Genomic DNA, 12,281 nt, shown 5'->3' with positions numbered 1-12,281 from the left:
TACTGTGAAATTGTTGGGACAATATTCTTCTCTGTTTGCAACATTAGAAAGCAAAATACCATAATACGAGAAGTAATGTTTTTATTAGTTTATCATTAGAAAGCAAAATACGATAATATGGGAAGTAATGGTTTTATTACTTTAATCAATTCGATATAGACATAGTGTGCAGCAGATGTCTGAGCAACAGGCTAATAAAGGGAAAGGAGAAGAGAGAAATGGAGGAGGTACACACCCAGTCTGAGTCAGAGGTTAAACTCTGCTCCAGTATGCCAGACTTGAACACATAGGTGTGTGCATGAGTGAGAGTGAGAGAGTGAAAGGGAGAGAGTGTCTGAGGAAGAGATAGTATAGTGGCCTTTGATCCTTTGAGCAGACAATAAATGAGCAATAGGCTATATCTGAACTAGTGTCAACATTAACTCAAAGACAGAAACTCCACACATGTGAATAGATTGTTCTATGCTGGAACAAGTGAAGTTGACCTGAAGTGAGTTACAATACCATCCATAGCCGTGTGATGTAGGGGTGCTGAGTAATCCAAATACAAAATAAACATTTATTGCTGCTGTATGAGCAGCCATTATACCGTCAACATTACGACAATCACATTCTCAATGTTATCGACCACTCCATCTATAACTTACAAATAGTGGCCAGACATTAACCTTATTTTGTGTGTGTGGGTGTGTGTGTGTTGACCAATCTCTATCTCTGTTATCTCCACACCCTTCTAGTAATTAGTAAAGTTTAAGCCATTCATATCAGCATCTCATCAATAAATTACAATACTTTCAAGATGAAGAAACATCAGTCAATGCACCGACATGTTTAATTGTATTTTGTATAATATAATACATCATATCATAGAATGTGATCCTATTTTTTGCATCATGAGCTATATCTTTGATATGTAGGGAACAGCAGGATCCACTATTAGGATCTCTTATAGAACATTACAATATTTATGGTTTTCTCTCCTCAAGCACCAGTGTTTAGAGGTCGACCTATTAATCGGAATGGCGGATTAATTAGGGTTGATTTCAAGTTATCATAACAATCGGTAATCTGCATTTTTGGATACCGATTGTGGCCGATTACATTGCACTCCACGAGGAGCCTGTGTGGCAGACTACCTGTTACGCGAGTGCAGCAAGAAGCCAAGGTAAGTTGCTAGCTTGCATTAAACTTATCTTATAAAAATCAATCAATCTTAACATAATCACTAGTTAACTACACATGGTTGATGATATTACTAGTTTGACCAGCTTGTCCTGCGTTGCATATAATCAATGCGGTGCCTGTTAATTTCTCATCAAATCACAGCCTACTTCGCCAAACGGGTAATGATTTAACAAGCGCATTCGCAAAAAAAGCACTGTCGTTGCACCAATGTGTACCTAACCATAAACATCAAGGCCTTTCTTTAAAATCAATACACAAGTATATATTTTTAAACATGCATATTTAGTTAATATTGCCTGCTAACATGAATTTATTTTCACTAGGGAAATTGTGTCACTTCTCTTGCGTTCCGTGCAAGCAGTCGGGGTATATGCAGCAGTTTGGGCCGCCTGGCTCATTGCGAACTGTGTGACGACCATTTATTCCTAACAAAGACTGTAATTAATTTGCCAGAATTGTACATAATTATGACATAACATTGAAGGTTGTGCAATGTAACAGCAATATTTAGATTTAGGGATGCCACCTGTTAGATAAAATACGGTTCCGTATTTCACTGAAAGAATAAACGTTTTGCTTTCGAAATGATAGTTTCTGGATTTTACCATATTAATGACCTAAGGCTCGTATTTCTGTGTGTTATTATGTTATAATTAAGTCTATGATTTGATATTTGATAGAGCAGTCTGACTGAGCGGTGGTAGGCAGCAGCAGGCTCGTAAGCATTCATTCAAACAGCACTTTGCTGTGCTTCAAGCATTGAGCTGTTTATAACTTCAAACCTATCAACTCCCGAGATTAGGCTGGTGTAACCGTTGTGAAATGGCTAGCTAGTTAGCGGGGTGCGCGCTAATAGCGTTTCAATCGGTGACGTTACTCGCTCCGAGACCTTGAAGTAGTTGTTCCACTTGCTCTGCAAGGGCCGCGGCTATTGTGGAGAGATGGATAACGATGCTTCGAGGGTGGCTGTTGTCGATGTGTTCCTGGTTCGAGCCCAGGTAGGGGCGAGGAGAGGGACGGAAGCTATACTGTCACACTGGCAATACTAAAGTGCATATAACAACATCCAATAGTCAAAGGTATATGAAATACAAATGTTACAGAGAAATAGTCCTATAATATCTACAACCTCAAACTTCTTACCTGGGGATATTGAAGACTCATGTTAAAAGGAACCACCAGCATTCATATATTCTCATGTTCTGAGCAAGGAACATAAGCGTTAGCTTTTTTACATGGCACATATTGCACTTTTACTTTCCTCTCCAACACTATGTTTTTGCATTATTTAAACCAAATTGAACATGTTTCATTATTTATTTGAGACTAAATTGATTTTATTGATGTATTACATTAAGCTAGAATAAAAGTGTTCATTCAGTATTGTTGTAATTGTCATTATTACAAATAAATTAATACATAAATTGGCCGATTAATCGGTATCAGTTTTTTTGGGGGGGTCCTCCAATAAATCGGTATCGGTATTGGCGTTGAAAAATCATAATCGGTCGACCTCTACCAGTGATGTGCATATACATGTATACCTCTCATAGGTGTTACTGGAACACATGCAAAAATTCACATTCTCTGGTATGGATATGGGGGGGGGGGTGTAGACACCCCACCATACCAGGACAGTAACGTTTCTATTTGGCAATGTACAGTATTTCACCCAGCACTGTATGCACAAACAGAACCAGGCCATTGTTCTTGTCTTGAAGGGGCCAAACACACAGTCACACCCAAGAGACATATCCTGTTTGCTTGGTTTTTTCAGCAGCAATGGAATGATCATGTTTGCTTTTCTCCTTTATTTCTCTCCTTAGATGTTTAACAATCCCTACTGCACCAACAACAAACCCCAGAACGAGACTGAACATGCCGATTACACAAACATCATGTGTATAGTGTAATTGAACTGTTCTGAACACAGGACAGAGCACCACCTATCTATCATCACCTAACAGAGACTGCAACTGAGGCAGGATGAGACTTGTGTCACTGACTAACTCACTCCAACAGACTGGGGTTGGCATCATCAGATAGTTAATAGAAATATGACAATGGGTTACAATTATCATGCCCATGCCTCATTTTTGTATGTGTTGTTAATGTCTAATTCTATAGTATGGAAAGTTGGAAAGTGTGAGTGGAGAAGGATTCTGTTGCATTGTCAGAGTTTATGAATCTCTTGCAGACTCTCTCAGTGGTGACTAAACAGTACAGTTGGTGTGACACAGGGTTGGGCCTTCATGGCTGCTCCCTCCCTCACCCACCTCTCTCGTTGTCATCAAGGGGGGGGTGTTTATTTGAATACCCTGTGTTAACCTCTAACCCTCTCTCAATCTCCTCTTACCTCTTGTAGTCCAGTGCATAGGTGAAATAATCATCAAACTTGGTACACTAATACTAGATAACTTAAGGAACATTCTAAAGTCTGGGAAGCCTGCCAGTCAACCGGGGCGACTACTTTAATACAAAGGCTGACATTTGAATTTCCTGTTAGAAGAAAATAGTTTAAAATCATTCCAAACAATATCAAATGACTTTGTGATGCTATCTACCCACTAAATAAACCCCACAGATAACAATTAAGGGGAGGGGTTAGGTTTAGTAGTTTAGTATGATTTTGAATGGAAATACATTTTAGGTCCCCCACAAGGATAGTAAAACATATGCTGTGTGTGTGTGTGTGTGTGTGTGTGTGTGTGTGTGTGTGTGTGTGTGTGTGTGTGTGTGTGTGTGTGTGTGTGTGTGTGTGTGTGTGTGTGTGTGTGTGTGCGTGCGTGTGTGAGAGAGAGAGAGTGAGAGAGCATTCTACACAGCAGTAAAGTTGGAATTGACAGCACTGTGTGAGCCTGAGGCAAACCTCCAGTGCTTTCCAGCCGATCATTAATCACCAACCTAGCTGGTGAGTGTTTCCAGTTTCCAACACACACACAAGTCAACTCATGCCCCTATGGGGCGGCTCCCTGCCACACCTGAAATTGTTGCCACAGTGACAAACAAGCAGGTTTGAATGAGACAGCTGGTTTTGCTATGTGAGGACAGGTCAGGTTTCTATTGGCAGACACCCATGTGACTGGCTACATTGACAGGACCAGGTTTTGTGGGAAAAGTTTAGTAATGCAGCAAATTAGAGATATTGCACAATATGAACAGTTTTGCTGAAACATTTGCTCTTTGAATAATTGTATTGTTGTGGAACAGGCTATTTTGTCATAAAAACTATGCCCAGAGCCACTTTGAGTAAGAACATTTCCTTGAAAATGCATGTGCTACATTACAGGTACATTTTTAGATCTATGTCTTTGATCTTTGTGTGAGTAGGATCTACATAATAATTCCCATCCCACGGTTGACAGTAGTGTTGTTGGTTAGGTCTGCCAGTGGAGGTCAGCCGTGTACACGATACTGCAAGATACAACATTGTCTGTAGACCTTCAGTAAGTGGCTATGTCCTAGGAGCTTGGAGAGAGCTGGAGTTGTGGCAGACTGGTACTAAATGGCGTTTATTTCGTTTGAATCCCAAACAAAGAAATATTTAACTGGGTTATGTGTCATTTGCATTCTCTATCTACATTTTAAGTAAATCAAATCAAATGTTATTTGTCACACACGCCGAATACAACAGGTATAGATAGACCTTACAGTGAAATGCTTACTTACAAGCCCTTAACCAACAATGCAGGTTTAAGAAAAAATGAGTGTTAAGTTAAGTAAAAAATGGATTACTAAAAAAGAAAAAAGAACAGTAACAAAGATTTAAAGAGCAGCAGTAAAATAACAATAGCGAGGCTATATACAGGGGCTACCTGTACAGAGTCAATGTGCGGGGGCACCGGTTGGTTGAGGTAATTGAGGTAATATGTACATGTAGGTAGAGTTAAAGTGACTATGTGTAGCAGTGTGATGTTGTTCCCCTTAGATTATGCACCAAATTCAAATAGGCCAGGTCAAGAGGGGATGTTAATAATTTGCTAATAATAATAATAATTCAGTGTTTTTACAAATTTAATCACAGCTGCATAGCTAATGTTATTTTTTTGGTGTACAACACTTTTTTCATATCAAAATTGTACATACACGTGATTGTAAAAGTTTTGTATATTTTAGTTTGGCCCGTCGCGGGTTATCTGTATTTCCACACCCTTATTATTATATTTTGCCTGACCTTCGGCTAGCAAGTTGCGGGAGAGCTGTGACTGCGCCAAGGGCTAAAGTATTGTGTGTTGTCTCTTCGTGTGCATGGCAAATAAAAATAATCCAACCAGCAGACCTATAGTTGTGGCAGTGTCCTAATTAAAAGTACACAACGCAACGCAGAACGAACCACGCTACAAACTGGTGCCACGACCTGGCGACTGATCAGCTCAAGCCGAACACCGGAGATGTGCATAGGGAGGAGGTGCGCGATTTGCGCATGCACACGTGTTGATGGTTTGCGAAAAGTGAATATATATTGTAAATAGTGAAGATGAATGTAGCATATTCACTAGATACTGGTATTTGTGTTTATTTGCATGTTTTGAAGGAATTTGTTCATTGCATTTTTTTTGTATTTGAATGCAGTAAATGACATTGTATTTTAGTGCTCTATTGAGCGGAGGAAGACTCTCAAGTCCATAAAATGAGTTATGCTGGGGATTTTAGTGTGACTAGAGGGAGGGGTGTTCTTGCATTTACACCATTTGTACAGTCAGCTCCTGGGAGTAGAGTGTTTGCCAGTCCTGAGTTTACAAGCACTGGGAGGGGTAGGCTGTTTACTCCACCTGACCAGGGTATCCCACTTCTGTCTTTTGATGTACCATCATCCCCAGTCCTCAGTAATAATGGGACACCTCCGAGTCAGCTTAGTGACCTTATTAAGCAGATTGGTTCAGAGATAGGAGAATCTATCAGAGCGGGTTTACTGTAGCCAGGTGCTTCAAGTCTTTCTCCTGCCCATCCCCCTCACCAACCCCAGCAGTTTCCCCTGCCTGAGCAATGTGGGTCAACTTTTATTGATGCGTCCAAGCTGAATCTGGTTGTGAAGTCAGATGTTAGTGCTCCACCTTTCTTTAGGGGTGATGGCTCAGATAAGTACTCTGTCCTGGAGTGGGAGGAGCTAATGGGAGTCTACCTAGAGAAGAGGGGTTACACTGGGTCTGAGAATGTTGGGGAGGTGATGGCTAGGCTCATGGGGAGGGCACTGGATGTGACCAAAGTCTGGATGTGTAACAACCCTGTTGTCACAAGGCAGTGTTCAGTGTTCTCAAGCAACACTTTGGGGACACTATCTGCTCAGGTATGCCATTTGCTGATTTCCACTCAATCAAACTATACGCTAATGAGGGTCCACTAGATTTCTGGATTAGGCCTAACAAAGCTGCAGAGGCAGCTGAACAGTACCTTGTAAGCGAGGGTAGAACCTTGCCCAATCAGTGCTCAGAGTTGGCAGTCATGTTTGTATGCAACTGACCTGATATAGAGTTGGCCCAAGTGTTCAAATGCAAACCCCTTCATGACTGGACAGCCAGTGAGGTACAGGATTGTTTGGATGAACTGTTAAGGGAGCGTAAAGCATGTAGAACACAACTTCCACAGCAGGTGGCTGCTGTCTTTGACTCCCCCCAGGAGGAAGTGGATCCTGTGAGCAGACCCAATGTGTCATTTTTTTCTCTATGTGGCCGTGAACCAAAACAGGCCCCATCTGTATCTGATGGTGGGACATTAGAGACATTTTTGACTTTGTTAGAGAAGGCTCTTATCAGCAATACTCAGTCTGTGAACAGAGGGCCCCTTAAAAAGTTCCCCAAACGTCAGTGTGAGTGCGCTGTCTGTGGAAGCACTAATCACTGGACTAAAGCTCACTGTCAGATGCACCAGCTGTGTTTCAAGTGCTTCTCTCCAGGCCACATGAGCTTTGACTGAAGTGAGACTGGGCAGCAACAGAGCCCTGGATGTGGGCAGACTGGCAGGTCTCAGGAAAACTAGAACGCCTCCATTCTGATAAGGGCAATGTGGGGCAGTCTAATTTTTCCTCCACTGATGATGATACCCAATCTGTTTATTCTTATTTTTGTGAGTCAGTACCCACGAACAACACAGTAATTTTTCAGAACACAATGAGAAATACTCAGAATGACAGTTTGTTTTACACCACCGTGCTAGTACAGGATAAAGTTGAGCTGAAGGGGATGTTCGATAGTGGGTCCATGGCTACTACTCTGCACGCAGATATTGTACCTCAATTGAGGGAGGCAGGAGTGGTAGAGGGGAACTTTCTAGCTCCTTCAGACATCATCCTGGTGGGTTGTGGTGGAACGTAAACTAGCCCAGTGGGCATGTGTTACTTAAAAACACAGCTTTATGGCTTCAGGTATGTCGTCCCAGTGCTTATTGTAGATGGGCAGGTTGATGAACTCATTGTGGGCACTAACGTGTTGAAGTCTCTGATTAGGCAGTTCAAATCAAATGACAGCTACTGGCGGGTGGTGGGTACGCCAGATCCTTCTCGCCAGTGTGATGACAGCTACTGGCGGGTGGTGAGTACGCCAGGTCCTTCTGGCCAGTGTGATGACAGCCTGTTCCTGCATCTCCTATCAAATCTGGAGAGATGGAGAGGAGACTCCATCCCAGATAAAGTGGGCACCATTAAGTTGAAGAGAGCAGTAACGCTCCAACCAATGAGTGTGGTTGGGGACGCCTACCCCCAAAGACAAAACTCTCTGTGGGTAGTACTGTTGTTGTCTAGCCCAGCACGTCTCGTTGTGTGAATTGACACATATTAGTAGGGAGAGTAGTTACGCCTCTGTGGGGGGATGGATGGCTCCCTGTGAAGATTGTGAATCCAACAACTTTGCCAGTTACCCTGAGACTAAATGCTAAAGTGGCAGATGTGTACCCTTGCATTGCATTGGAGTATTTTGATGTCAAACAGCAAGCAGCTTACCAGAACATGGCAAAAGTACAATGTGACAGCCCACATGGCAGCCTGACAGCTAAGAGTTTAGTTGGTGGCAGTGCAGTTAATGGCAACAGTACACGGAGCAATCTTGGACTTCAAGACCTGTCTGTTGAGGAGTGTCTAGTTTCACAGTTCTGGAAAGACAAACTTGTCAGTTTAATTGAGAAGTATGATACAGTGTTCTCTAGACATAGCCTGGATTGTGGCGAGGCAAAAGAGTTCTGCCATCGCATACGGCTGACTGATGACCGCCCATTTCGATTACCTTATAGTAGGCTTTCCCCAGCTCATTACCAAAAACTCAGGGAAACACTGGATGATATGGAGGAAAAGGAAATTGTCAGAAAATCCAGCAGTGAGTACGCCTCACCATTGGTGCTTGTATGGAAAAAGAATGGGGACTTGCATCTATGTACTGACTTTAGGTGGTTAAATGCCCGCACAGTAAAGGATGCTCATCCCCTGCCTCATCAGGCAGATGTACTTGCGGAGCTGGGAGGTAATGCCTTCTTCAGCACAATGGACTTGATATCAGGGTTCTACAATGTGCCAGCAAAGTCTCCTTTGCTATTTTCATGATCTGATGGTTTTTGCTAAGATGGAGGAAGAGAGTCTGCAGAGACTTGAGATGGTTTTTCAGCAGTAGCAGGAGCACAATCTTAAACTGTCTCCGTCTAAGTGCAAGTTTTTGAGGAGGTCTGTTTTGGGCCACATCATTTCTCAGGAGGTTTTAGCCACAGACCCTGCTAAGGTTCAAACCATTTTAAATGTGACTGAGAGTGAGATGATGGAAGCTGATGGTGTCACTCCGTCTCCTAGACAAATCTGTTCTTTCCTTGGTATGGTAGTATACTATCAACACTACAAATCCATATGATGTCCTGCTGGAGGAAGCCAAAGGTCTTCGAGTGGATGATGTACAAGACATGTTCCCACCTCTCCTGTGAGCAGCCCAAGGCTGGCTGTAGAATGTCTATGGCTTGGTTTCCTGTGAAGAGGTGTCTGCTGTCCTCCATGCCCACCGCCGATGGGATGATGGTGCCACAGTGAGGGCCATTTCACATGTGCAGCATCTTGAGAAGTTGATGTCCATGGGTCAGAGCCCTTTACCTGTCCTTACACACAAGGTGTGTTACTGGATCCTATCATCAGCAGAGTCATGTTCTTTGTAGATAGAGGCTGGCGCCCATCTAGGAGAGAGTGAATCCTTGAAGCTAAAGAAACAGTTTATACTCTAAGACAGTGGGGAAAACCCACCACGCGGTTAGGGATTCTGTATCGTGTCTCAAAACACCCAGTGAGTAAGAAGAACATATTCCAGTATGTCATACCTGTGTCTTTGAGAGGCCTTGTGCTGAAGGGAGTTCATGATGATGCTCGTCATCAGGGTCAGCAGCGCACATTGTGGCTTACGAGACAGCGGTTTTACTGGGAATCTATGGAAAAAGATGTCAAGGAATACGTGGCCCACTGTAAGAGATGTGTGTTGAGTAAAGCACCTGAGCCTGAAGCAAGAGCTCCACTTGTCTCCATTGTGACAACGGCACCTTTAGAACTTGTGTGTATGGATTTCTGGACTGCAGAAGATTCAAACAACAAGTCTTGATGTGTTAGTAGTGACTGATCACTTTACTAAGCTGGCCTGTGCGTATCCATGTCCAAGCCAGTCTGCTAAGACTGTTGCTTGTGTTCTCTGGAATAATTTCTTCTGCATTTATGGGTTCGCTGATTGTATCCATTCTGACAGGGGTGCTAACTTTGAGAGTTCCCTTATTGCAGAATTACTTCAGTTATCTGGTGTTGAAAAGTCCCGCACCACATCTTATCATCCCATGGGTAATGGTCAAGCAGAACGTCTGAATCGCACACTGGGTCGGATGATTAGAGCTCTGCTAGCTAGGTCCAAGGCTAAATGGCCTCAGATGTTGAACACATTGACATTCTCCTATAACTGCACTGTTCACGAGACTACTGGGTTTCCGCCCTTCTTCTTGATTTTGGACGGACCCCTAGGTTGCCGGTAGATGTTATGTTTGAAAGTGTGCTGTTGGATGGGGACACAGTAGATGTGGATAAGTATGTCCAGTCTCTGGGTGGGGATCTGAGAGAGGCACTGGCCCAGCAGCATGCCAGTAAGCAACAAAAGAGACAAGACCGTCTACAACAGATGGTCTACGGGTCACTCGGTGCAGAAGGGAGACAGAGTTCTACTTGCTAACAAGGGGGAGAGGGGCAAGAAGAAACTGGCTGATCGCTGGGAGAGTGTGGTGTACATAGTTTTTGTGAAGAACAGCTCACTGAGCACATATCGTATCCAACAAACTACTACTGGACTCATCAAAACTGTGCATAGGAACCTGATTATGTCAGTCAACTTTCTGCCTTTGCCTTCCTGGGAGGAACCTGAGGGTCACGGATCTCTATCGAGTGGTGACATGATCTCTGAGATGTCTGCAGAGTCCAGCCAAATGGATGGGAGTGATGCCAGGACTGTCCACTAGTAGCAGGACTTCCTGAGTCTTCTGGGAGGATACTCCAAGAGGATGGTGAAGTCCCAGCTGATGGAAGTGAGGTGGAACAACCATATGAAGTCCGCTTTAAGTGAGGTGTGCTCAGCAGAAGTGGACCAGAGAGATATCCCCGAAGCCTACAAGAGTTCTGATTGCGAAACTCCATTCCGTGTGGATGATGCTGTGACAGATAATGTTACCTTGGTTGAAGATGCTTCGTCAGTGTGGTCTGTGACAATCTACCAGGAATCTGATCAGTCGTCTGACATTACTAGCGTTGAGTCTGTAACTGAAAATGTGCTGGCTCCGGATATGCGGATCTGTAGTACTCCCCACCCTGAGGTTAGACCTCTGACCACAGTTAGTGCTGTCTTTGATGTTCCTGCTAGGTTTTTGGGTGAGGGTGTTCGGACTAGACTAGGTAGATTTATTAAGCCAGTGAATAGGCTAATCCAAACTATGTCTACACAGGAAATGAAACAGTTCTTGGTTTCTCAGTGACAGTAGGATATTGCCTACCTTTTCTTTTTTTTGTATATATGTAGTAAACTAAGCGTGTCTTAGAATGATTTGTGGGTTTGTCTAATATATTTGACAATTCATGTAACTTTGTGTGTAGTCACACTACCCTATGTAGTATCTGAGCTGTTGCCATAAAAGGCAGTGAAGCAACCAGATGCTCTCGATGGTGCAGCTTCATTAATGTATGTACTGAAAAATAATGTGGAACCAAAATAATCATGGAAAAGCATCACATTTTGGGGACAGTTCTACCACCAACAAAACCTCTACCTGTCAATAGTAGGCCAACTATAATTACCGTTCAAACTTTTTGTGTAAACTAGAAAATGGCAATGCTGTAGTGACACACAGTAACCATCAGAGAGTGCCCCTAAATCGAAAGAAAGTAGAAGGGAGGTGAAATTGGGGAAACATTAAAGGGCGACAGAACTTCCTGATTTGGCTTGGTGTTAAATTTGCCCTTTGGCCAATTTGGGTCAAGCTCATATTTTCACATTCCATGCCATTTAGTTTTGTGGCAAACTTGCGGCAATTTGTGAACTTCTGGGAAATAATTTGGGGAAAGTAAAGTCGAACATTAAACTCTTTGCTACAAACTCATGACTATGCAAATTAGATCTGTTTTTTTGTTACTTTGTGTATTAACCCTCCTGCTGTGTTCCGGTCGATTTTCTCTCTGAAAAATGATTGATCTGATTGTTATAAGGTTCCATGACTTTGTCCAAATAGGTGTACCCGGTCAAAAATGACCGGTCATTAGAAATGAATGGGGGAGTCCACAACTAGTGTATAAAATTGAGTTCAGGCACATGCCCCTTCATCAGACGGACACACTTTCTCTCCCAGACTCCCACATGCATGTGTGTTTGAGCACACACACACACACACCTCACTCCCCTTCTTGGTTTCCATGGCAACCCCCACGGGAACCACACCTGTTGGCATTCTCACAAACTATCACAATATTGTTTCAATAATATATAGAACTTTTCTCGCAGCTCTGGTATATAAAGCTTTTTTGAGGCCTTTCTCACAATTCATTCTGTGGCAGCACAATGACCAAACAATATACTGTATGTGAGGCTCTTGATCATATCTTTGATCATGACACTGGT

This window comes from Oncorhynchus kisutch, linkage group LG30 (genome assembly GCF_002021735.2).
Source record: "Oncorhynchus kisutch isolate 150728-3 linkage group LG30, Okis_V2, whole genome shotgun sequence".
NCBI classification, from domain to species: domain Eukaryota; kingdom Metazoa; phylum Chordata; class Actinopteri; order Salmoniformes; family Salmonidae; genus Oncorhynchus; species Oncorhynchus kisutch.
The sequence above is the reverse complement of the archived record's forward strand: the minus strand, read 5'-3'. Positions refer to the sequence as shown.